Here is a 21,895-nt window from a genome sequence, read left to right on the forward strand (position 1 = left end):
CAGCAGTCACAGAATCTGAGGCATGGCTTCTTACTATGTTTTTGTTTTCGAGACAGAGTTGTTCTGTCGCCCAGGCTGGAGTGTAGTGACACAATCCCAGCTCACTGCAACCTCCACCTCCTGGGTTCAAGTGATTCTTCTGCCTCAGCCTCCCGAGTAGCTGGGATTACAGGCACCTGCCACCACGCCCAGCTAATTGTGGTATTTTAGTAGATACGGGGTTTCGTCATGTTGGCCAGGCTGGTCTCGAACCCCTGACTTCAAGCGATCCACCCACCTCAGCTCACAAAGTGCTAGGATTACAGGCATGAGGCGCCATGAGGGGCTGGCTTCTTACTATGGATGGGAGCTACACCCCAGCATCCTCCTGATACCCCAGTGTGCCAGCCCTGGCTGCTTGTGAACTTCCCTCCCTTTCATCCCTAGGAAGTGTGGGAGCTGTGGGAGCCTGGTGCTGGGGCAGGGAGGATGTACATGGGGCAGTGTGAAGGGCAGGGCTGCAAGGGTCATCTGAAACAGAGGAAGAACTCGGACTTTCTCCTCCAGGCAATAGGCAGCCCCTGAGGCTGCTGAGCAGAGGAGGAACACTGCTCCACTAGAAGTGGAATTCTAGGAAGACACATCTGGCCAGTACAGAGGATGGAGAGTGGTGAAAGAAACATCTGTGTGTGGGACAGCCAGCCAGAGGAATCCTGGCACCAGCCCAGAGCGCCGGTGGTGACACTCCGCAGAGAAGGAGGTCTGCCCAGATTCGAGGTGTTTTTTGGCAGGCTCCTCGCTGTGGTCACCCTGTTTCCTCCTGGGGGTCTCTAGCCATCCCCTGGCCTTGCCAGAGACCACTCACAGGTTTTTGAAATTCCCTCCAAAACTGCCTGACACTTTTCTCTCTCACACAAACTCCAAGGACCATCCAAAATACGAGGAGGCCCTGAAGAAGAGGGGAGGAGAAGGAAGGCAACCGGCTTTAACCTTTTCCCGGCTGAACCACACCCCTAGCCTCAGTTGTTCTTGAGTCATCCTCCAAATGGCCTAGAACTGTGGTACCCCAAGTACCTTGGCCACTATGGGATCAAATTCAGAACGAAATCTGGGACAAAGAGAGCAGTTTTTGGCAAAGATGAAGCCAAAACAGACCCTCAGCGGTCCTGGGCCCAGGCCGCTGCTCAAGGCAAGGAGATTCCAGAACGAGCTCCCAGTGTGCAACCCTGATGGGCTTCCTGGAAAGGGAAGCCAAGTGGAACACTTCTAAATGACAGTCTAACATCCTAGCCTTTCTCCTTCCCTTCCCCAAGCATCTCCATTCCCCATTGTTTTCTCTATTCCAAATGGGTCAAGGTGCCCATAGGTCTCAGAACCTTCTTCCCCCAAAGTCTTGCCAAAAGGAAAAGCAAAAGAGTAGGCTACTGCAGAAGGCTGGGGTCAAGCAGGCAGAGTTCAGCTCCTCCCTGCAGCCTTGCCTGGTTAATATGGAGCCCTGGGGCTGTGAACCAGCACCAGCCTCTTTGGCCTTCCCAGGAAATAACAGTGGCTGGGCCATCCTAGAACTCAGGAGAGGGCAATGAAACCATCCTTGAAGACACTGGAAGCCACCACTGAGGCCCTGTGTTGCTGAGTGGAACCCTCAAAAGTCAGGCAGGCCCAGCAAACTCTGGCCAGAAGCACTGCCTGCACTAGGTGACTTGGAGAGTCACCTCCCCAATGCCACCCCTTCCTCCTCTGTTAGAAACTTCCTGGCATGAGAGACCAAGATACATGTGAAACCTCTTCAAAGGTCCAGGCAAGAAGAGTGCCAAGTTCGAACCAGTCTCTAACGTTGCTGCAACTTGCTCCCCGATCTGCAGATTTCATCTCTGGCTTCACACCCTTTGTTGGCTCTCTGCTGCCTGTGGGACACGAGCCTATTCATGACCTCTGCTCGACTGACCTCTCTAGTCACATGCCCTGCCATCCTTGCTTGTCCGTCCCTGCACACTGCCTGGCCTGCCTGAGGTCTCCCCCAGTAACCTGCTGTTACTTCCTCCCCATCACTCCTGCAGATCGGTCACACTTCTAGAACTATGCTTACCATGCTGGATAATGATTTGTTTATGAAACTGTTTCCTTCCAAAAGCCTGTGAGCTTCTTGAAAGTCATGTCTGTGCCTTGATATTCCCATTGTCCATCATGGTATCCAACACATACCTGGACCTATGACTAGAATACATTTCCCAGCCTCCCTTGCTGGGAGGTATAATCATGGAACTAAATCCTGACCAGTGGCATGGGAGCAGGGTAATGTACCCCTCCCTTTGGCATAACCCACAGAATCTGCCTGCAATCCTTCATATTCTCTTTTCCTTTGCCTGCTGGCTAGATGTAAAAATCCATGCAGGATGGGGTCACCAGCTGGGGGAGTCTGAGTTCCTGAATGACTGTCTGGAGCAGAGCCCTCTAGTAACTTGTTTTGGTCTGGGACCTGTGCAGAAAATAAATCTTCATTATGTTGAGCCACTGAGTTTGTTATACAGCAGTTAGCCTGCCCTGACTCATACAGAGGAGCTCAATCAAGGTCTATTGAAACAAACTAAAAGAGGGAAGGCAATAAAAAATGTAGATTCCTCCAGCAGGTTCTAATCTTAGATCCAATCAAGTCAGGCATCACATTCCCTACATGACTCAACTATTGCTGGAACTAAACCGTCACCCCTCTCCCACAGCCCTATCTATCAAACCCGCATGCACAGTGGTTAGAATGCCATGCTTTCCCCAGGAAGGACTGAGAAGGGTGGAGGACTTGCCAGATGGCCTCTGAAAGTCACTCCAGGTGAATGAGCCACACTTCAAGATCCTGGTTTCACAAGCTTGTAGAAAGCACACAGAGACACAAAGCTGAATTGCAGGAAGGGGCCTCTTCCTTGCCACAGGGGCATCAACAGGCCCGACACATGACCCTCAAGCTCAGAGGAACCAATGATGGGAACCCACCAGCTCTCCAAGGCAGCACATGCCATTCCTGGGCAGCCTCTGGGAACTGCTGCAACAGGGCTCCTCACAAAGCCCAAATTCACCAGATCAGATCCCCACCTCATCACGAAGGGCTATGACCTAACAAGGGAAAGATCCCACTGGGACCGAAAGAATAAGAGAGGAATGGAGAAGAGGGACTTCAAACATAGCCTCCCAGTGTTCCACGCCAGTGCTACTCAATGCAGACTGTGGCACTGACATCACCTCAGAGCTTGATGGAAAAGCAAAATCTCAAACCCCAGGCAGACCTGCTGAATCAGAATCTGTCTTTTAGCAAGATTGCTCAGTAGTTCATGCGCACATGAAAATTTGAGAAGCCCTCATTGTTCTCTGCCACGAAGATTCCATCCAATCCTTGACAAGTGGATCCCAATAGTAAATCTAGCCCATAGGCAAAGATGGGCGCACAAGAGGAGGAATGGGAGCTAAATAAAACGTGCCTTTAAAGCGGAGGAGGAGGACAGCAGGCCTCTTTCTCCCATTCCTTCATGCCCAGCGGCAGCTCACTATGCATTCATTTATTCATTCCACAATGATTTCCCGAGCACACACTATATGGCAGGCACTGTTCTAGGCATCGGGAAAACAGAAGTTATCAGCAGGCAGCATCCTGCTCTCTGAAAGCTCACATTCTGGGGAGAAGGGGAGGGAGGTGGGGAATGACACAGTAAACGACAGTTAAGAAGACAATGGGCTGGGCATGGTGGCTCATCCCTGTAATCCCAGACTTTGGAGGCTGAAGTGGGAGGATAGCTTGAGCCCAGGAGTTCAGCCTGGGCAACATAGGGAGAGTCCATCTCTAAAACAAAAATAAAAAATAAAAAAATAGTAATAGGTTGCAATAAGTGTTTTGAAGACAGTAGAATGTGACAAAGTGACCACGAGTGCATGAATGCATGGCTGGGGGAGCTCTCGGATTCTGTGAGAGGTGCCATGTGAGCTGAGTCTGACTGCGCAGGAGTCAGCTCCTTGGGGACCTGAGGGAAGGGACTAGAGGCAGAGGGAACAGCAAGGACAAAGGCCTGGTGGCAGCAGTGCACTTGGTGCCCAAGGAGCAGGTGAAGCAAGTGAGCTGGGGTGCTGAGAACAAGCAACAGGAGGGTGGCAGAGACGGGTCTGGAAGGGCAGGCAGGGCTATCACCCAGGGCCTGGGGGCAGGGCAAGGAGTTTGGAGTTCATTCCAAAAAGAAAGGGAGTCTTCAGAAAGGTTCAAGGCCATGGTCTGCTAGGATAGGGTTTATGTTTTAGGAGGGCTCTGATTCATGGGAAGACTGAATTATGGAGGAGGTGACAGTGAGAATGTGGAGACCCCTGAGGAGGCTGTCTCAGTTGCCCAGGTAAGAGGTTGATGCGGGGCTGGACCAGGGTTGGGGCAGAGTCAATGGAGAGGAAGAGGGCAGATCCGGGCTGTCTCTGGAGGGAAGTCTGAGAAGATGAGCTGAGTACGAGCTGACTTGCTGTTGGGCTGGACACGGGACATGACTGGCCAGGTATGGGGTGGTCCCAGCTGGGTTTGAATCCCTTTTGGCACCTTAGATGCACACAGCAGCTGACCCAGGCACAAGTGTGCCCCGTACAGGTCTGAAGGTGTCAAAGCTGGCATCTGCTGCGTGGATGGCTTCCTCCCTGGTCACTCAGGTCAGGCATTTATTTTGCCCATAGACGTCTCCTGTAACTTCTTTTTGGAATCTCCTTAAGCCAAGGACTTCCCAGTGTTTCTTCACAGTGGGGAAAGGGGAGAACAAGGTGGAGCCCAGAAGGAAAAAGAGAGGAATCCCTACAGCTAAAAATAAACCTCCGGCAGTGTTGCCAGGGAAGCCTTGTAAAGCAGCCCACGCAGCGAGGTGAGCCGCCGGGGCAGCCTGTGCTTCCCAGGCTCTGCTGCCAGACCTTCTAATGAGGCTCTCCTTGGGGGAAAAACTGCCTCCTGCCAGGGACCTGGGAAATGCAACAGGAAAAGTCCCCCCGCAAAGCTTGGTGTCTTCCAAGCCCACCCTGGTGCCCAGCTGCAGGCTACTTCTCCAGGTGGCAGCCCAGCTGCTGACCCAGGTGATGGGCTCCTTTCAAACAGGGGGAGCTGCCCACCTGGAATGAGGTGCAGGAGGAGGAGGAAGTGCAGGGAGAGAAGGTGCTGGCTACTCGGGGGTTGCTGGGGCACCTGTGTGCAGGCCTGCCCTTTTCCAGGCCCCGCCCTCCCTGGACTCCAGACCCCAAGAGGTCACAGAAGCAGGGGTCGCCCTAGCCTCTGTGCATGCCCAAGGTGGTCCTGTCCCACACCTTGCCCACATGGATGCCGGTGCCTGGAGCGCCTTCCCAGCCTACCTGAACCCCAGCCCTTCTCCTAGACCCACCTCCAGTTCCACTCCTACACGCAGACCGGAGGCAGGAGGAAGGGAATGTAGTATTGACCAGACACTTCTTCTATCTGCACCATTTTATTTATTTAAAAAAGACGTATCTGAAGCAAATGTGGCAAAATATTCACATGTGTTAAATCTGGGCAGTATGTCCTCTCACGCCTGTGATATTATTTTCTATAGGATTGAAAACGCTCATAATTAAAAATAAACACTGGAGAGAAGCTGCAGCACAGAGAAGCACTGGCAGCGGCTGGCTGGAGGGCAGGGCAGTCCCAGTAAAAACTCGGGGGGTGCAATGAGGAGGCAGGAGGATGGGTCTGCTAGGGTGGAGGAGGAGGAAGAGGAAGAGAAAGGGGAGGAGGTGGGGGAGGAGGAGGAGAAGTAAGAATGAGGAAGGAAGGGGAGAAGGGGGAAAAGGAGAAGAAGGGAGTGGGGAGGATGTGGGGAGGGGTCCAGATGGCAGCAGGGTTTGGAACACACTGAGGTGGAGGCACACGTGTGGCTTACCCGCAGAGACACCTGGGAGCGCACAGAGACACTGGGAGCCGCAGCCCACTAGGTGTGTCTGCTTAGATGGGTAACCAGTCTGCAGGTCAGCTCGGGTTGCATCTGTCTCCTGCCCCTCAGCCCCACTCTGGACACCATGACTTACCCTTAGCAGATGCTCAACAAATGTGTTGAGGTGCTCACTCCCAACCCTTCCTTCCAGTTGATGGCAAAGGCTTGGACCAGAGAAAATGGCTGTTGGCTGAGAGAAGATATTCAAGGGCAAGCAAAGCCCTGCCCCAAGCCTGTTCCTGACGCCTACCTGACCTGGATCGCTGACAGCTTGGGGGCCAGCCTGACCCTACAAGAGCCACTCCCTTTCCTGGGCACCTGCCCACTGCTCAGCTATTTCTAGCAGGAACAGCAATGGGGCAGGTGTGGCCTTAGAGGAACAGTTAGCACAGGGGTGGGCAGGGATTAGGCTATGGAACAGACAGATGAGACCCGGGGAACCCTCTGTCCAGAGAAGGGGAAGAGCTTGCCCAAGACTCCTGCCCTCCGTGCCCTAACCCCACCCACAGAGACTCCAAACCCCCCTTTCCGGGGGTAGCCTGAGTGAGGACTGAGGCCACTGCCAGCCCCTTGTACTCATAGGGCCCCCCGGCACAACATGGCCCAGGGAAGGGAGGAAGCAGTCACCACTCTGCTGGGAGGGGGACAGAACAACGGCTGGCCATCATGGCTGCCCGCAGGAGGCAGGGCAGCCTCCCCATCAGGTGCCAAGACTGCTGCCTGATTCCAAAAGGCACGAGCCACTCTCGGGACAGCTGCCTCCCCTTCCCCACAGTCTCCTGAGAGGGCAAGCAGCTTTCCTCCCCTGCAAGGGCTTCTGCCCTCACTAATCCCAGCTGGAGACTCCCATACAGACCAGAGCAGGCTTCCACCTGCCCTTCTCCCAGACTTCGGCTTGGGATGCAGCCACATCCTGGGATGAGACATGCTGACGAGACTGGCAAAGACAGAATCAGGGAGAGAGAAAAAGCCTCCGGGGAGGCTGACATGAGAGCATAGATGGAGGTGCAGGAAAAGGTCACAGGAACAAACAGAGTCACAGTCAGAGATGGGCTCAGAGACCTCAGACGGACACACAGAGAGAAATAGAGAAACTGAGGAAAGAGAGACAGAGAGAGAACACCCCAGGGAGAATCCAAGACTCCTGAGCAGAGAAAGGAAACAAACATACAGAAACTGACCATTTCTTTCCATGCCCAGCCCCCACCTGCCCCTCCTGCTCTGTAGGTGAAGAAGGCTGAAGCCTTCTTGGCAAGGAAGGGAAAGGACTCCTCTCTTCTTCGAGGTGTGGGGCCTCCCAGGCTGGCTCTGCAGCACATCAAAGTGGCAGCAGAGAGGAACGGTTTAGCACATGGATTCCAGCACCAGACTGCCCAGTCTGAATCCTGGCTCCTCCACCTACCTATGGTGAGACCTTGACATCCTATGTGACCTGAGTACCCTCACCTCCTTTTTTAAAAAAGGGGGAATGTTGGGGGGTGGTGGCTTGCACCTGTAATCCCAGCTACTAAGGAGGCTAAGGGAGGAGGATCACTTAAGGCCAGGAGTTTGAGACCAGTCCAGGCAACCATCTCTACAAAAAATTTAAAAATTAGCCCAGCACGGTGCTCGGGAAACCCAGAACAAAACGAGCCTGTCTCTCTGGGGAGCAAGGCAGGCTGGCCTCCACACTTGCAGTCCCAGCTACTCAGGAAGCTAAGCTGGGAGGATTGCTTGAGCCCAGGAGTGAGGCTGCAATGAGCTATGATTGATTGTACCACTGCACTCCAGCCTTGTGACAGACTGAGACCTCTTTATATATATATATATACATATATATATATATAAAAAATAAAAATAAAATTTTAAAAATGGGGGAGAGTGGTGGTGCCTACATCCCAGGGTGGGCTGTAAGCAGTTCAGGGGTGATCATGGAAAGGATGTGGGACAGGGCCTGACACAAAGCAAGCACCAACACTGGTTCCTACGGAGAGTCTCCCCAGTCTGAGGGGCCACCACTGCTCCCCAACCTCCCCTGCCTGAAGAGGAGCAAGTCAGGTTTGGCCCTAGGCTCTTTCTTCCTTCTTGCCCTTCCTGAGCTGAGGAGAAAGTGCAGAGGTGAGAGAAGCCCTTGGCTGCTGGGACTGAGGTCGCCTGCAGGCACCACCAGCAGCTGTGACAGGGAGCTCCTCAGGCCCCAGTGTCTCCTTACCCCAACACTCCACAGTTCTCAGTCCGGCTTTGCATCGGATTCACTTATCAAGTCAGTCTGAACTCCAGACACAGGGACCCTAGACAGATTCAGGAGGCTGGTGGGGAGCAGGAATCTGGATGCATTTTTAATCTGGCTCGCAGGTGAACCCAGATCACAAGTGATTGTGACACCCAGCCAGGGCACAGGCCCATGGCTCCAGCCCGCACCCTGGTTCTTGACTACACAGCCAAGAAACCCAGGTGTTCCAAACTGTCCCAACTGCCAGATTCAGGCAGCAGCTAACTTTTCTCAATATGCACCAAAAATATGTATAAAGTAATGGATAGAGTCCCCATTTTGGAGTCCTCCTACACATTTTTCTTAAAACTTTGGCACTTTGCCAGATTGCCTGGCCCAGTCTCTTCTGTCTTGGTCCCCACCCTGTTGTACTGCTGGATGGATTGGGGGCAGGCACACACAGAGGGGTTTCCCTCCACCCTCCCACTGAGGATTCCTCCTCAAAGGTTCCACAATGAGCAGTGAAGCCCTGGAAAACCCAGAACAAAACAAGCCTGTCTCCCTGGGGAGCAAGGCAGGCTGGCCTCCACCAGGGCTGCCCTCGGGAGGTGCAGTCGGGACTGTCTCAGCAGGAAGAATGGCCGGCTTGTCATCCACCCAAAGACCCTCTGCCAGCATCTCAGCTCAGCCCAAACACCAGCCTCATGCTTCCTGTTTGGCAAAAAAACAAAAAAACAAAAACTTTTTTGAACAAGGTATATCTAAATGGATCACATTCCTGGGCTCTTCCTGAGCCCCCCATCCAGCACTGAGCACAAGACTGCCAGGGTGGGTGAACTGGCCACTTCGTTTACTGAGCACCAGATCAACGCTCCGTAATTAGCAGATAGTGCCAAACCCTGGTGGCTTTGGGGTCTGTCTCCTCGCCAGCCCCAGAGCATTGATTTACTGCAGCTTGGAGGTACCCAAGACCCTTTTGTGGCTGCGAAGAATGTTCCCCTAATCCAGGCTGGGCACACATTGTGTTCACAGGGAGGATCATGGAGCCCCTTCCCCTCTCCAGGGGTACCAGAGGCAACACCAACAAGCTCATAATAATAATGCTGCTCCATTCACAGCTGCTCCAGGCATGACGGCAAGGCTTTCCTGAGGCTCATCTTCATATCCCACAACAACTCCATGGAACAGGTTCTACAAGTACAGCCCTTTTGCAGATGGGAAGGTGGGGACTCCTGGAGGGCAACTCAGGTTCACACAGCTGGTAAAGGGGCAGGCCAAGGCGCAAACCCAAATAAGCCTGGCTGGTAACACAGCCTGAACCTTCCATCTCTGGGAGATGCTGCCCTTACTTGGAAAGTTGGGAATTTGGCACCAGGACTCCCACAAGTCCTTTAGAGAGCCTGATGTCATCCATCTGTGGAGGTCTCTGGGAGATATAAAATCTTTTTTCCTTGGCTTCAGCTAAATTGAGGATATAAAGGAAAAAGCTCCAGTTTCCCAACTAATTCCACAATGTTCTAATCTAAACTAGTGTCCCTGAGGCCGGGTGCAGTGGCTCATGCCTGTAATCCCAGCACTTTGGGAGGCCAAGGCAGGCGGATCACCTGAAGTCAGGAGCTCGAGACCAGCCTGGCCAACGTGGAGAAACCCCATCTCTACTAAAAATACAAAAATTAGCCAGGCGTGGTGGCGGGTGCCTGTAATCCCAGCTACTCGGGAGGCTCAGGTAGGACAATCGATTGAACCCGGGAGGCGGAGGTAGCAGTGAGCCGAGATCACGCCATTGCACACGTGGGCGACAGAGCAAGACTCTGTCTCAAAAAGTAAAATAAAATAAACTAGTGTCCCTGAGACACAGGGATGGCAGCCCCTAAAACCATCAGGAAGCTGAGGTCCAGCCTGGGGCGGGGGCTGCTAATGAGGGAATCAATGCAGCTCATAACCCCTGGTCACCATGCTGGTGGCAGATTGCCTCCCAGAGGAATGAGTAACTCTATCTTCCCTCAGAAAAGCCCACAGCTCAGGCTCCCATAGCTTACCTGACTGTCCCACATGCCTCATTCCATAAGAGTCAAAAACAAAACCAGCTGCTGCCATTGCCAGTGGGGGAGGATGTTGGGGGGTGGGAGAATCAGGATGCGAAGACCTTCAGGCCCCAGATCGAAGCTGCCCCCACAAGCCGAAGGGAATGCCCAGAGCATGCAGGCATGATGCAGGTGGTCTACATCCCGGGCTGCCCACTTAGTGCGGCAACACCCGCTCTGTGCATTCCACCCTCATGCTCTGCCAGCTGAGGGTTCTTTCACCTAGGATGACCCTGGATTTTCCCCTTGGGGTCCCCCGCACCATGCATGGAGTCAGGCACGTAGGTAGTGCTCCTCCAGAGGTGCCAGGAGGCACTTGAAATTCCCTCCAGCAGGAAGAGAGTGGCCTGGTCACGCCTGAAGCTTCACAGCGTGTGTATACACACACGCACACACACACACATGCACACACACATGCACGCACACACAACACTCACCTGGCCACTACCAAAGATCCACCTTCCCTTCATTCTCCAGTTTGGAGGGGGGCACTGTCCCCCAACACACTTCCCAGACAACTTTCCTGTTGGTTATCCAAAGAGGGGTAAGATGGGGGCCCGGTAGGCGCAAAGTAGAATTTTCTAAGTCGGACCTTTGGGCCTCGGACCAGAGGAGGAAGGAGGTGGCAGAGGCAGCAACGGCATTCCAACGCCTCCCTGACGTGACACCCAAACACACCCTGACATGTACACCAGGAAAACAAGGTGTGCAGCTCTGAGCAGTCATGCAGGGGGTGTGAGCTGACTCTGACCCTGCCCCTGGCAGAGATGGGGTTTATTATTTAACAATGACAGAGACAGGTGACGGTGCAGGAGAGGTAGGCTGAGCTCCAGGAAGCAGCTGAGCCTGGGAGGGAGCCATGAGCGACCTTTCTGGGATCTAGAGAGAAGTCTTCAGCTCTTTGCAAAGGCAGCTTCTCTCCAGGGAGAGTGACTAGCTCCCCACCCCTCCCTCCAGGGGCTCTCAGTGAGGCAACAGAAGCTTCCTGCCTCCTCAGCCAAAAACACAAAGAGGACTTCTGAGTGGAAGGCTAGGAACTCAGATTGGAGTGAGCTAGAAGCGAGAGCATCAGAGTTCTAGTCCTGCTGTCACTTGCTGTGATCTTGGACAATCACTCCCCGCTTGGGACCTCATTTCCTCGTCTGTCAAATAAGGGAAATGGACAAGATGAGAGGGTGGCCAGTTAGTTTCATCTCAAGGTGCCATTGCCAACTGATGGGTAGTGACTTCCTAAAGATATTCGGTTTTGTTTTTTACAAAAACTCTGAGACCACATCTGGGCTCGTAATCAATTAACAATGTCTGCCATGGGTACAGGATGGGAGAATGCCACGATCAATTAGTGATGTCTGCTGTAGGCATGAGTGGGAGATGGCAACATGAGTGTCAGATACTTGTCATCCCGCTAGATAATCTCTAAGGGCTTTCTGGTTGGAAAACTTACAGTTCCACCACTGATTTCCCAGCGGACATAGTTAACATCAGTTGACAAACATGGACCTCCCATATTGTGCTATTTGCACAGAGCTGATTTCTCTCCCTGAAAGGGACATTCTCAGCCCTGCTGGACAGTCACTGGGGGAGCAGTGACATCCCCAAGGCTCCTAGCGCTCACATTCACAAGACATCACCCAGAAGTTTAGAGCCAATGAACAGTGCCAAGGTTTGACACCCAGAGGACATCATTCCAGCTTCTTACAATTTTCCCCAGTTTACAAAAGAGCTTCCCATGCTCTATGAAAATCCCACATTGATCCCATGGAGAGGCTGGGGGTGTAGCGAAGGGCAGAGATGACTTTTGATTTTCTAGTGCACAAATGAGGGTCTGACCTGACAGGGCCTTGGGTCCATCAGGAACAAGATTTGGCCGAACACCCTGTGAATACTCTGTGAAGACCCTGGGCCTGGATCAAATGCACACAACCATCCAAAATGAGGCTCACAGAGTGAGTCCTTGTCTGTATAGGAAAGGCGTGATTTCCCACGCACACCTACAGCATGGTGCGTATCTGACAACTCCCAGCGGCTTCAGTGTCACACAAGCTCCCCAGCTCTCTTGATGTCCACAGGCTCTGGCTGGGTGGCAAGTTCTCCTGAGGGCAGGCCCCGATGCAGTGGTTTTCGGGGCCCCAGTTCAGCCCTCTGGGTCTTATTTTCCTTTATGCACAGATATGCAGGGACCTCTCCTAGATGCTCTATCCCCGCTGCCACCACCTTCCTTCCGCACCTCTCTCCATCTGTTTGGAACCAGGTCCTGAGTTGCTCTGGACCTGAGAGGCCCCCACAAGCACAAGGGTCTTCCTAAACCCCCAAGGTTGGGAAACTGCATGAGAAGTTGCAAACTCCATCTGCTTAAAGGGGAAAAAAGATCAGTCCGAACTTTTCCCAACACCCTCCAGCCAGACCCCAGGTAACCCCAGGATTCAAACTCAATGGTAAGTGGCTTTCCCATCCTGAGCCTGCTCAGAGGTGCCAGTTCACCCTGGTCTTCCTCTCCCAATATTCCACAACCCCCTCACCTGCCAACAGGATCTGCCAAAGGAGAACTCAGGAGAGGCAGGAGGAAGCTGGAGTTCATACTCAGGCCACAGGCACAAGTTGAAAGGGGTGCTGGAGCCCAGCCAGCTCCCAGGTGGAGTGGAGCCAGCCAGGGAATCCCCAAGAGCCGATGGAAGCTCCACAAGGCTCCCCTGGAACCCCTCTGTGTTCCTTCAGGAATCAAAGATGCCTCTTTCCAGGAGCAAGGGAAAGCTGTCAACTAATAATCACTTTTTAAAAAACAATGTTTTCCTAACAGCACTGTTGGAAGGTAAATAGGTTTGTAGTTAAACTTTGGAGGTGAAAAGCATTTGTTAACACTGCCTTCTGCCTCTCTCGCCTGGAGGCAGACCGAACTATTTGGTGAAAGTGATATCTATATTAACGGGGCACAGGAAGAAACCTCTGTCTCTAGATGGAGTGGGGCTCTCTGGCTTTTTGAAGTTTTAAGCTTCTGAGGGCCTAATTGGTGACATTTCAGCTTTCCTGTCTACAGTCTCTGTGCCAGTCCTATCCTAAGGTCTTTCTTTATATGGACTGTGTCATTTTATTTTTCCTGTTACCCAGTGAGGCAGTTATTACTATACACCCCATTACACAGATGAGAAATCAAGCAGAGAGGTTAAATCACTCATCAAAGCTTAGACAGTAAGTGCTGGGGCTGGTCTTGAAACCCAAGCGCCCTGGCCCCGGGGCGCATGCTCTCAGCCCCGGTGCCCCAGCACCACACAACTCTGAGTACAGTTTCGTCATGACACAAGAACCCCCGCCCAAGTGCTTCCTGCCTCAATATGTGGCTTGCAGATTTTGAGTAATATCGGAATACAAGATTCCAGTTAGACAAGATAATTTGGACAGGTCCCTGGGGTTGGTTGTAATGGGATCTAACCAGTTTACATTCCACAGGAATAATCTAGAATGAAGGTCCAGGAAATATGAGGTAATGTGATTTTTATAATGAGTTTCATGTTCTCTTTGTTAGATATGTTCTTATATTTATTTTTTTCACCTGTGCTTTCTGTCCTATTATACCATAATGAACAGGAAAGACATATTTTATTATTTACTTCCCACCTACCCAAACTCCCCCCATAGGCGCCTCTTTAACTATTCAATATTAATGTTGCAAATAATATATGAATACATTCTCCTTTTCTAAAAAAGTAAAACATTAAGATAAGGTTCCTCCTTGATCAAACCCTTCCTCCCACTGATATCTCTAACCACCCATCTAGAGATGACTCTGACACCAATCTGGAGTACAGCCTTCTAGATTAAAAAAATTTACATTCATATGCTGTATATGTACCTGCAAAATATATATCTTGTTGTTGGTTTTTTTTTTTGTATAATTATTATCATACTATAAATACTGTTTTGAAACTTGCATTGTTTGTTCAGAATGTTTCTTGGAGATCCACCCATGGATCAGTCTCGTTTGCTTTGACTGTTGTCCTCAGTGCTGTGAGAATACCACAGTTGACTTAGCAACTCTGTATGGATGGTCTTTTAGGCTATTTCCCATTTTTGCCCTTGCAAACAACATGAGGCTGTCCGTGCCTGCCTGGGACCAGTGACTGACCTCAGTCAAGGCTGATGTGAGTATTCACCATGACCCGTGCTCACCTCATTCTGGAGCTGGCACTGCCACACTAGGTGTGCTGGAACCTCTGCAATCCTTGGTACAAGACCGTTCTTAGAACTTAGCAGGTTACCTCCCCGGGCTGCGGCCTCATCACTTTAGTCTAGGGTCAGTGATCTCGAACAAATTCCCTCAATGACTAAAAGGCAGAGTGCCTGCAGAAGAGACAGTTCCTCCTCTTCTCTGCTTTCGGGTTGGTTCTTGGCACACACTGGGATCACCCCAGGTTGATCTCAGCAGAGGCCTGCTCTGGATATTAAACCAAATGAAAGCCTATATAAATTTAATGAATAGAAAAATTAACACAGTTTGTTACCTGCAAAGTGAGGCACTTGGAATAAGGACTTCTCTAACTCTAAAAATGCGATGATCCCATCAAGCTCCATAAATGATATCAGTACACACTCACACCCATATACACATTCATTCCAAGGCTGGTTATTAGTGATTCAGGAATTGTAATTTTTTTACCCATCATGAGGTGAGCTATTGGAGAGCTGGAAAGTGAGTGTGATCCTGGGGTGGGGTGCATGGGTGGCAAGTCTGGAGAGATGAACAAGGAAGAGAGAGAAAAGCTCGTCAAAATAGGTTAAGTCCTTCAGAGCCAATGAGCAAACCTGAAAACCCCTCTTAACTCTATCTTCCAAGTGGTGCGGGGGAAAATAAAGGGCCTCTCCCAGCTCTGATCAAATATTGACCCTGTGCACTCGCTGGCCAGAGTTCAGACTAAAGCACCAGCAGCATGGTGGAGTCGGTGTTTGCAGAGCAATTACTGTAGCCCAGTGCCTTGTAGGTCAGGTTGTGAAACAACCATCTATGGAGCCAGGGCTTCAGAGAGCCTTCCGGCCCCTCCTCAGGGGGACCGGGAAGGAGCTGTGCAAGGCAATAGACAAAGGCTGGAAACGTGGTCCAACTACCGGTGAGAAAGCAACTGAAAAGGGCATCTGCCACCCCTCCTCCCACCTCAACTGCACCTCCAAGCAACCCAGGCCCTTAATCACCAAATGGGCCTCGACATCAGGCCCTGTCCTGGTCAGCTTCCCCTGGGACAGGTCCTTTTCCTGGTCAGATAGGGCTGAGTGGTGAGTTATTTTTAGAAGAAATCAATTTCCACTTGGAGACTAAGAGCCTCACCTCTTCCCTGTTCTTCACTTGACATCTGAAAGGCTCTTAGAAGCCCTCTCGGGAAACTGACCTGGTTTCCAGAAGAAGTGTTTGGAATAGCTGCTGAGCTGAAATGCTCTAAGGATGGGCAAACTTTGCAGGAGAATAATCTCCCTCTTCTTGCCAGGGCCCTAGAAGATTTCAGGGGACAACTTGGGGAGGGGCTGGGAGGTGACAGATCACTATAAGGTGGCCAGAAAGCTGGCTCAAGCCTGTTGTGTGTTCAACGTTTTCTAAACTACCAGTCTAATAGAATTTTCTGTGATAATAGAAATGTTCTATGTCTGCCCAACACACAACCACTAGCCACGGCCGCCACTGAGTACTTGTGATCCAGCAAGTGCAGCCAAGGAATTAAACATTTACTTTTATTTCATTTAAGTTTAACTTTAATATAAGTAGCCACATGTGGCTAGTGGCCACCTCATTGGACAGTACAGCTTTAAAGTCTCCGTACCTGGGGGTTCTGAGTGGGCAGCCTGTGTGTGTGTGTCTGGGTCTGAAGGCTCATGGCAGGAGATATGGGGAGAGAAGAAGGTCTGGGGAAGAGCAGAGGGTGTTATCCTGGTGCTCATGGGTGGATTTCAGGTAGGGTATGAATAACCAAAAAGATTATTAGAATTATAGATGCACATTCATGCACTTGTCTGGGGAGAGAGTCTTTGGCTTTCATTAGAAGCACAAAAGAGTCTCTGATCTCAAAAGTAAAATAAGATAAAATAACTCACTGATGTTTCAGATAAAACTCACTGCTTCAGGAAGCCTGCCCTGATCCCAGAGTGTAAGGTTTCCCTATAATATGTCTATGGCACCTTCCTTTGTTACATCTGGAATGGCGTAAAACAATATTGTTTGTCTTTGTTTTTTAACTAAAATCTGTCTTCCCTGACTAAGCTGTGAGACCCATAAAGGCAGGAACCAGATCTGCTTTGGATCATCAATGTGTCCCAGAGCTGGCGCACTGCCTGGATTTACAAGGCAGACACTTAATATTGGAAGGATGTGGGGAAGGAAAGGAGGGAGGGAGAGGGAGGGAGGGAGGGAGGGAGAGGGAGGGAGGGAGGGAGGGGGAGGGAGGGAGGGAGGGACGGGGGGAGGGAGGGAGGAAGGAAGGAAGGAAGGAAGGAAGGAAGGAAGGAAGGAAGGAAGGAAGGAAGGAAGGAAGGAATTAGAGACATATTTTACCCTGATAAGGATTCTCAAAAAATAACCAAATCCCCCCAAACTAGAGTGTGGGTGTTTGGCTATGTCACCCTAAGCTGCTGTCTAATTAAGACCATATGGGGGCTGGGTGTGGTGGCCCATGCCTGTAATCCCAACACTTTGGAAGACCGAGGCAGGAGGATCACTTGAGCCCAGGAGTTTGAGACCAGCCTGGGCAACATAGTGGGACTCTGCCTTTACAAAAAAAAAAAATTAGCTAGGCCTGGTGGCATGCACCTGTGATCCCAGCTACTTGGGAGGCTCAGGCTGGAAGATCTCTTGAACCTGGGAGGTCAAGGCTTCAGGGAGCCATGATCACACCACTGCACTCCAGCCTGAGTAACACAGCGAGACCCTGTCTCTAAAAACTAAATAAATAAATGTTTAAAAAAAAAAGAGAGAGAGAGAGACCATATGTGCCCGGCCATGGGCATGTTCTTTGTTCCCTCTCCCAAGAATGCTCTTTCCAGCTGGGCGCGGTGGCTCAAGCCTGTAATTCCAGCACTTTGGGAGGCGGACTCACGAGGTCAGGAGATCGAGACCATCCTGGCAAACACGGTGAAACCCCGTCTCTACTAAAAATACAAAAAAATTAGCCAGGTGTGGTGGCGGGCGCCTGTAGTCCTAGCTACTCGGGAGACTGAGGCAGGAGAATGGCGTGAACCCGGGGGGCGGAGCTTGCAGTGAGCAGAGATCGCACCACTGCACTCCAGCCTGGTCGATAGAGTGAGACTCCGTCTCAAAAAAGGAAAAAAGAAAGCTCTTTCCTTACTCTTCATCTCATAGCATGTTGCTTATACCTCAATCTAGTATTTTTTTCATCTACAGTGGACTTAACTGCTTCCAAGTTTGCCTTCCCCATGAGATGTAGACTCCTGGCAGGAAGAGATCTCGTCCTTCTCAAAAGTGTGTTCCTCAGCCTGCGCCACTTCTGCTCTACACAAAAGCTGCTGCCTGGGGGGCCTTAGCACAGGCCCATCCACTCTTACCTGAAGCCTGGACTATCTTTCTACTTCCACCCTCGCCTCTCACACTCAGCCAGGCTGGGACTCCCAGATTCAGCAAGTGAAAATACAGGATGCACAATTAAATTTGAATTCCAGATAAACAACAAATAACTTTTTTTAGTGTAAGTATATGCCATGCAATGTTTGGAACATTTTTTTTTTGTTTGTTTTTTTGAGCTAGGGTCTTACTCTGTTGCCCAGGCTAAAGTGCAGTGGCGCAATCACAGCTCACCGCAGCCTGGACCTCCCCGGCCTCAAGCAATTATCCCAGCTCAGCCTCCTGAGTAGCTGGAACAACAGGCGCATGCCACCACACTTGGCTAATTTTTTTTATTTTTTGTAGAGATGGGATCTTGCTACATTACCCAGGCTGGTCTTGAACTACTGAACTCAAGCAGTCCTCCTGCCTTGGCCTCTCAAAGTGCTGGGATTATAGGCATGAGCCACCATGCCCAGTGTCCACCCTTATTCTGAAAAAAGCATTTGCTGTTTATCTGAAATGTAAATTTAATTGGACATCTCATATTTATCTGGCAGCCCTAATCCAAGGCCTCACAGGTAGCAGATAAGCTGTGAGTGAAGAAGGTGGGTGGTGGGATGGGAAGGGGATGCTGAGATAAATGGCTCTGCTCTGCACAGTCCTAAGGCTTCAGAAAGCATGGAATGAGCAGTTACCAGGTGATCGGGGGCGGGGGGGTTCTCTCCGTCTCTCCCAACCCTCAGACTTTCCCCATTCCCTGTGAATAGCTCCTCAGTGCACCACCAGAGTTCTAAGTACCCGTCCTTAATGCCATGAGTCACCCCAAAGGGACAATGAACCTTCTCCAAGGACAAGCCTCAGGCTCTTGGCTCCGTCCTGCTTGATGTTCTCAGGGCTGCTGTGTGCTTGAGACTGTTCATTTCCAAGGATCTACTGAGAGCTTCACATGCAGGGCAGTTAGGTCCAAGCAGAAGCTTTGAAGATAATAACCAGAGAAATGTTCTGCTTCAGATCTTAGAATCTGGGAGGGGGTGGGGAGTATGGGGGTGAGGGAGTGGGGAAGGGCTGTGCTGATGTGGAAGCTGCTGTGGAGAGAAATGGAAAAACCGAAGAGTATGGGGTTTCTGTTCAGATGACAGAGCACCCTTCAAGTACTTCCTGGCCTCATGGTTGCAGAGCATGAAGGGCAGGGTGCAGGTGTCCATTTCCCTGTGTGCCCTCAGAGGGAGAAACAGAGGGTCCGTGTGCTGTTCCGAATGAAATTGGATCTGCACATACCCTGGGGCCCTCAATTCACGACCAGAGAGGGTCAGGGACCGCTTGGGATCGCTTGCACGTGGTTCCCAGGCTGTGTGACAGAGGTAGGAACCCAAGGCCGCCTGGTGGGTACCTGGCCTTTGGGAACAAAGGAAAACATCTGAAGAGGGAGAGATAAGGGAGGGGAAGTACAGGGAGACCCACGCTGGGGTGCAGGGAACCAGCTTGTACAGGGGGGAACCAAGGGTCTCTCAAAGGGGTCAAAGGGGGGTAGAGGCCTCCTGTTGTTACCCGAATAGACCCCCAAATGCTGCCCAAATAGTACTGGGTGTGAATGTATGATTCACGATCTAAACTGGTTTAGCTCAGCAGTTCTTTTTTTTTGAGACAGGGTCTCACTCTGCCACCCATGCTGGAGTGCAGTGGTGCAATCATAGCTCACTGCAGCCATGACCTGCCAGGCTCAAGTGATCCTCCCACCTCAGCCTCCTGAATAGCTGGAACTACAGGCACTCCATCACACCTGGCTAGTTCTTCACTGGGGGTTCACAGGGGGTCTGTGAACACTTGCCACTGTAAGTAAAATTGTATGTATCTGCTCTTTTCCTGGGGAGAGGGCTTCCATTAGATTCACGGAGCGGTCTGTGGCCCCCAGGAGGCTTAGAATCATGAGTTGGTGAAACCCAGGGAGCGGCTCCCTGGAGATGGGCCTGGTGAGCCTGGGACTTTCAGGGTCAGCCAAAAAGGAAAGGAGCAAAACATGTCTGAGAGCTGCCGCTGGGCCGCACCCCAGCTCCGTGCGGCTCCCACCCTGCCCCCGGGGACAGCTTCAGAGAGGAGTCTGAGGCCTACCTGGCTCTGAATACACTGGCAGGGACTGGGCACAGGGAGCTCACCACAGAGTGACGCCAAGTGAGGGAAGCCACAAAGTAACATCAGGAAGTGGGTCTCCAGCCCCTAGACCCCCCCCAGCCATGCAGCCCAACATCCCTGCGACCTGGCAACACCAGGCAACTCACCAGGCAACTCAGTGTTGGGAGAAAAGTGGATTCACTCATTCATTCCTCTTAACAACCCTACTGGGCAGGCACTATTCGAACCTTCACAGTACAGATGAGAAAAGCAAGCCTAGAGAAGTGAAGGAGCCTGTCCGGAGGTACGTGGTGACAGCCAGTAACCAGTCCCAGGCAATGTGTCCCCGGTACCTAAACTCTAAGCTGCTCTCTTACACAACCCCTCAGAGACATGAGTTCTGAGGTACACCAGTGACCAGAGATGGAGTTAGCAACTCCCTTTGTTCTACCTCTATAGGATCCGCCATACCAAAATCAGCGACCTGATAAATAAACAAGGCTTTTCAAAATGAACGCCACTAAAACTCATCACAGCAGGTAAAATGCATTTGTAAAGATGCTATGCTTGACTCCTAAGTTAATTTTCAAAGAACTATTCCAACCCCTTCCCAAACTGCATCTACAGCTCAGCAATGACCCACATGGACAAGCCTGGCCAAGCGCGTGGCCATTGCTAAGCTAGAGCCAGCACACTGCACTAGCTGCTCCCTGCTTGCGCATCCTCTTTCCACATTCAGGGAATGAGCCCTCCAGGCAAGGGAGGTGGTGGTGGGGGAACAGCATTCCTTTCTCCTGAGATTCTGCAATGCAGGAAGGGGTGGGGGATCATAACGGAAGAGGGGGAAGAAAAGTTCTGATTTGGAAGTTTCCACCGGCTTTCAGGCCCCTTCCAGTTCATCAATGAGTCCTTTCAGGGTTCGCTCTCCCCAACTGAGTTATCACTTCCTGTCCAGCACACTGTACCCATTGATGGGGTATCAGCAAACCCCACCAGATTACACCAAACCTAAGGAGACTGGTTTGAGGAGGGAAGAGGAAGAAGGCTGGAGAGTAAGAAGTAGCTTTCAATCCCATATTCAATGGGATATTCAATCCCATATTGTTGGATTAAGAGAGAATTTGTAATACAGGAAGCTAGCTCACCCTTGGCTTGTCTCATAGGTAGGGCAATGAGGACAACGAGATAGAATCAGGTATTGGGGGCAAGCACACGGTGCCAAAGATGACCTCTCCAAGATGACTGACAACCAAAGGCCTGCCAAGAAAGGAGTGGACCCTGGCTGTGAGGGTAGAAGTGGGTGTCTCTTTGTGTTTTTATTAGCCTAAACCAGGCTCACAGCCCCAAGAGGAATCTAGAACATCTTGGCTCTACCTGAAAGGGCTGCTGCTCAACTCACGACTGATTCTCCCTTCTCTAATATTTGCCTGTGATCCACAGAGGTGGGCTCCCTAGTCGCCATGTCTGTGCTAAAAGACCCTCAACTCCCGGCCATACTGATTGGTCCAGAGAGGGCACCTGACCCAAACCAGACCAATCAGAATCGTCCCTGGGATTTTTCAACTTGGAACTGGGAAAGAGTCAATCTCCCCTCTGTTGGGAGCCAAAAGATACAAAATTCTAGAGCTGTTGACAGTCATGTTCCTTGGGGTGTGAGGTAACAGAAGTTGAGGGCAGTGCCAGAGGGAAGCAGAGACAAGACAGAGGGAGAGCAGATCCTGGTTTCAGGTATTCCTAAAGGCCTCTGCCTCACTGCTCTTCTCACCATGTGGTCGGCTGCACAAGCTTCCCTGGTCCCTCCTTCCAATCACATCTCCTTTGTGCCTAAGCCAGTGCAAGTGTAAAACTATCACTTGCAACCCAAAGAGGTCTGACTAAATTAGTTGGCACCAAGGGGGTGTCTGCAGGGGTAGCTGTGGGACCCATACTACCATCCCCCTTGTGAACATGCCTATGTGTCTTGGAGACACACACCTATCACGTACACGTACAAACTGGGTGGCAAGTGCCTCATTCAGTTAAACAGACACCGTGGTATGTATGCATAGTTTGT

At 51.3% G+C, this 21,895-nt stretch overlaps 1 protein-coding gene across 2 annotated transcripts in view; it reads right to left on the minus strand.

The window, feature by feature from the left end:
- Nucleotides 1-21,895, minus strand: part of SH3PXD2A (SH3 and PX domains 2A) — a 254,234-nt gene that overhangs the window by 178,726 nt on the left and 53,613 nt on the right. The gene's annotated exons all lie outside the window — the stretch shown is intronic.

Source organism: Chlorocebus sabaeus, chromosome 9 (genome assembly GCF_047675955.1).
Source record: "Chlorocebus sabaeus isolate Y175 chromosome 9, mChlSab1.0.hap1, whole genome shotgun sequence".
Classification (NCBI taxonomy): Eukaryota; Metazoa; Chordata; class Mammalia; order Primates; family Cercopithecidae; genus Chlorocebus; species Chlorocebus sabaeus.